Source organism: Rhinopithecus bieti, unplaced genomic scaffold (assembly GCF_001698545.2).
Source record: "Rhinopithecus bieti isolate Rb0 unplaced genomic scaffold, ASM169854v2 scaffold_53388, whole genome shotgun sequence".
NCBI lineage: Eukaryota > Metazoa > Chordata > Mammalia > Primates > Cercopithecidae > Rhinopithecus > Rhinopithecus bieti.
In genome coordinates this window covers 368,948-374,581 of record NW_016821137.1, presented here as the reverse complement: position 1 = coordinate 374,581, position 5,634 = coordinate 368,948, and positions in this window count along the sequence as shown.

Below are 5,634 nucleotides of genomic sequence, written 5' to 3'. Positions count from 1 at the left end.
GTATGAGTTTCATATGTAAATCTCTCCTCAATCCTCATTTCGTACATGCAGCCAGGTCAAACATCTCATACATAAGAGCTTTGCTTAATGCATTTGCCTCTTAACTCTAATGAATTGCCTCTAATACGAATTTAATCTTTATTTACAGTTCCTTGTCAATTCAGACACACTTTCTAAACAAGTGTTAGAATTGGTGAAGTAGCAACTTTGTTACATTTTTATGTTGTAATATCATGTGTACTCAATGTAATTATTTAAATTTTCTAAGTTTATCGCTGTAAACAATTATATTCATTTGTTTTTAATTTTTTAAGAAATAGAGTCTTGCTCTGTTGCCAAGGCTGGAGTGCAGTGGCATGATCATAGCCCACAACAGTCTCGAACTCTTGAGCTCAAGCCATTCTCCCACCTCAGCCTCCTTTGTTGCTGGGACTACAGGAACACACCACCATTCTGGACTTATAATAGATTTAATAAGGTATTTATTATAGGAAATTAATGGCTGCAAAAAGAAAAGTTTGCAAGTTGTCATAATCAAGAAACACTAATAATGTAGTTGAATCTATTGCAAGTAGGAACTACTGGTCAAAGAGTATGAGGAAGACGCTTCAAAGCAGACTCTGTAAAGAGAAGGGATCAGGGTAAAGAATATCCATTCCTTTTAGGGTTGTGGAAAACAGAAATGGCAAAAAAATATGGAACTTGAGTTAGAAAAGATAAGTAATTAAAATAAAAAAATAAAATAAACAGCAAAATTTTAATTTTACATATTTATTTATAAACTGATTTTTTCAGACATTTGTTGTGAAATGGAAGATTTAGTTGCTCTACCAGATTTAAAAAAGGAAATATCTAAAGCTATTTTATTTTACCATTATTATGTTTTTGAGATAGATTCTTGCTCTGTTGCCCAGGCTGGAGTGCAGTGGCATTATCTTGGCTCACTGCAACCTCTGCCTCCCTGGTTCAAGCGATTCTCCTGCCTCAGCCTCCTGAGTAGCTGGGACTACAGGTGTGTGCCACCACGCCTGGCTAATTTTTCATAGAGACAGGGTTTCACTGTGTTAGCCAAGATGGTCTCGATCTCCTGACCTCATGATCCACCTGCCTCCGTCTCCCAAAGTGTTGGGATTACAGGCAAAAGCCACTGCACCCAGCCCTAAAGCTATTTTTTTAAACAACAATGTCCAAATATCAGTGGACACATACATGGTAAGAGGTGTATTACTCTCACCCTCTAGCCCAAACCACACACACACACACACACACACACACACACATATACACACACTCTCTCTCTCTACATACACAGCTTCTTATGTTTATCTTGTTTCTGTTTTGAAATAATTTGTTTATTTAAAGAAGAAAATCAAGAAGTGGCAGTTTTAGAAAATATCAGTTTAAAATTATTAATCCTAATTTACACACTGCTTTTATTAACAGTTAACCGTCTTTTCTCTAAATCTCTGCTTGATTTAGCAATATTCTTCAATATTCAGTGGTTTTCATTGAGAAGGGTCTAATAAGGGCATTAAGATTGTTTTTAGATTACAGAGATATTCTTCCCATCAAGCCATATTCCCTGGCTCATTGCTGCTTCATCCTAAAGGAAAAAGCTCCCTTTTATCCAGTTTGAATAAAAATGTCTGTATGTGATAGTAGCAAACTCATTTGTTAATAAATCAATTTTGCATAAAATGGAATTTATTTATGAAAAAAATCAAGGTAAGTTTAGAACTCTATTTTAGGCTCCTCATATATACCACTTAGTATTTAATTTCACCTGTGACATTTAAATGTTACCTGAATAGTACTGAGCCATACATTGTTCAGGGAACAATTGGATACAGGGATGGATAGATAGGTTAAAAACTGCAGTCTTTCTGGGGTTCACATCACTTGGAGGGAAAGTAAAACATATTTTCTTTTAGTGTTTACCATGTGCCAAACACTCTTCCAAGTATGTCATGTGTCACATAATATAATCTCACTGTATTCCTATGATTACAGTGGTACTCCTTTGTCCACATTTTTCAGGCAGAAAGCTGAAGTATAGAGAGATGAAGGACCTTGTTAAGAACCCTGAAAAGAGTAAGTGCCAATGCCAGAACTGGAACCCAAGAATTCTGGTTAAAAGTGTATCTTCTAACCCTGTATTCTACACTGCCCCTGGAGTGGCCACTGCCTTGATGCCAGCTGTGGTGGGGGAAGTGTGGCTGGGGCTGCGTGTTTCACAGAGCTGGCAGGAACCAGGAACAGGCAGAAGCCTTGCCCCATTCTGAGTTGGTAGGATGGGAGCCTCACACTACCTGGGTGCACCTGAACTCTCAGGGGCCTGGGTAGGTCCCCCTACCACTGCAGGCTCAGAAATACCTGTTCCCACTGCCTGGACTCTCCCCATTCCCAGCACCAGTCAGCAGGCTTAAAAGTGTCTGTTGCTTCTGCTGGCCTTTCCCTGCTACCGGCACCTGCTCCAATCTTGGGACAAAGTTGAGGCCAAGCCTGGGCACTGTTACAACCTGGCCAGGGGTGCACACCCTCAAGGCAGTCCTGATATAGCAGTCCCCTGCTGTGTTGGCCCCTTTTTGACATCGGGGGCTGATGAGCATGGGAGGGAGGCTGATGGGGGTGCTGAGGGCAGCTCAGCACTGGCCTGCAAGAGCCCCTTGGCAAGTGCCCCTTGGCATGAACAGCCTTCATGCTATGAATGGTGGCAGGATGCAGACAGACTCCTACAGGGAAAGGTGAGGGTTACTGGTGATGTCCCACCTTCAAGCCGAGGTAGGCCTGAAGCCTGGGGTCCAGGCTGCCAGCCCCATAGACTGGAGTGGGGATTTATGTGCTATTTTTGGGGCCTGCCCATGGCCATCCATATACCAATCAGCATGCACTTCCTCCCTTCTGAAGCCCATAAAATCCTCAGACTCAGCCAGACTCGAGCCAACCAGATGACCAGCTGCACAGAGGAACTGCTCACTCCAGGGTCTCCTCTCTGCTGAGAGCTAACACTTGCTGGCATACCCTGGCTGCAGAAAGGAGCTACATATCCACTGCAGATCTTCTCTGAGCTGTTCTGTCACTCAATAAAACTCCTCTTGGCCTTGGTCTCCCTCCATTTGTCTGTGTACCTCCTTCCTGGGCATGGGATAAGAAATTGGAACCCACTGAATGGCAGAGCTGAAAGAGCTGTAACACAAACAGAGCTGAAGCACACCCTTTGCTTGCCACAATGTAGGTAACAAGAAGGAGAGAAGAGTTGTAGCCCTTCAAGGAGCCTAGACCTAGGAGTCCCTGAGTCAGGGCTGTGACATCATCTTTGGAGCTCTGCAGTTCCTGGCATGTTCCAGCTTCCAGGCATCACCACATTCCCCAGTGCCATCTGTGGAAGCTACTTGCAGGACACCTGGTCCAGCCACAGCCTCGCAGGGAGCCAGTGCCCGGTGCTGGTGCCTGGAGCTGCCCGACCCACCACACCCAGTGTGTCTGGCTGTGCATAGTGGCCAGACCCCATGCTCACTTGCTCACATATCCCTCACCACTCTGCTCATCCTTGGCAAGCATGGGATCCAGACCGGTAGCACAAGCTGAGCACAGCCTGCCAGGTCAAGTGGGCCCAGCAGGCCTGGGCAAAACTCAAGCAAAGGCAACACTGGAGACAGGTTTCTGGCTGGTGAAGTGACACCCCAAGGATCCTGTAACACCTCTACAGTATTATGTTATCTCTGAAATGTCCATTGTTACTAAACATGCTAGACCCTAAAATAATCCATTTTTATTTGTTGTATCATGAAGAAAATTATTGGGGCTTTCATTGCTGTGGTGGTGGTGGTTGTTTCTATTATCCAAATTTACTTTATTTTGTATCTTAAGTAAAAATAAGAAACAAAATTAAATGGAAACAGAGAATTCTCACTGAAAAGCCACATTACTTTTTTGTTGTTGTTGTTTTGTTTTGAGACAGAGTTTCACTCTGTTGCCCAGACTAGAGTGTAGAGGCAAGATGATTACTCACTGCAGCTTTGAACTCCTGGGTTCAAGAGATCCTCCCACTCCAGTCTCTTGAGTAGATTGGACTACAGGAAACTGCCACCATGCCTGGCTAATTAAGTTAGTTAGTTAGTTAGTTAGTTAGTCAGTTAGTTAGTATTTGTAGAGACAGGATGTCATCATCTTGCCCAGGCTGATCTTGAACTCCTGGGCTCAGGCTCAAGAGATCTTCCTAACTTAACCTTCCAAAGTGCTGGGATAAAATTTTAAAATGCTAACGATTAAGAGACTTTATATTGTTAAAATTTGGAATAAAAGGGTAACAACAGACTGCCAGCAATTAATAAAATAATTGCCAACAATGCGGTTACTGGAGAATAGCTTACATTTTTATTCAGAATGCTAGATTATTATAAAGATATCAAAGTTAACTTTATTGTGTAGCACCGAGACTGTGAACCTTGTTTAGAAAGACTTCATTTTATGAAAATATTTTATGCTAACTTGTCTTATAAAGGGCATTTTTTAGATCAATCTGGTATTATAAAAACTGAATGTGAAAATAAACACTGCATTAATTAGTTTCTACTATGAATTATGTTGCTCAATTTTAACATACAAAACTAAATTTTTTATCTCAGGTTCTTATTTTGCTTACATATTGCTATACACTGTCACCTTCAAAATAATTCTTTTAGGAAATATTGAGCATCTCTGGATTTCATGTTAATGGGTCTACAGTTCTAACATTGAAACAATGGTTTCTACTTCTGGGTCATTGAGTATAGATAAAGTGTGTACATTAGAATCACCAACAATGAGCTTTTTTTCTTGTTTGTTTTTGTTTCTAATAAAATACTGACAATGCTATGAATAACATATAACATTTTGTGTTAAATTATGTGTTACAAGGGACAATGGGGATAGTAATTCTCAAGGCTAGTAGCTGGAAGAACTTTGCAGAAGAGGAAGGATTTGAAAATAGATTAAAGGATGAGAGAAGAGTAATAAGTTAACATTTATTGATCACTGAATATGAGGCAGATACATGGTTCTCCTAATTTCTTTGGATGCTCATAACAAAACAGTGGAGTTGATTGTTATCATGTTTTATCTTGTGTGTTAAAACTGAGGCACAATAAAATGAATTGACTTTGTTAAGGGGACCCCGTTAGTACAGAAGTTAGCCAGTATTCAAACCGATGCTGTTTGTATCTAACACTCATATTTTAACCCTAATAGATCTAAAAATTTATAAACTTTTAGGGAAATAAGAGAGACAAGAAGTAATTCCAGACAGAAATGACACAATTAACAAATTATCACACATTAACGATGTATGGTTGGTAAACATATTAACTATCATGAATTTGCTCTGAAAATCACTGGAGGGGAGCACAAATCTCAGTTTTTGAGGGAACCACCTTCCATCCTCTCAGCCTCACCTCTTATGTTAGCCACTGAAGGCAATATAAACTCAAAGATACACAATGTCAGATGAACTGTTGTAACAGAACAAAGTGGAAGTGTTGTGAGAATTTTCTAGAAGACATAAACAAATTTGTGAAGTAAGGAAAGGAAAGAGAGTAGAAAAGAAGAAAAAAATTTAAAACATGGGAAAAAGGAGTAAAGATGAGGAGGATAAAA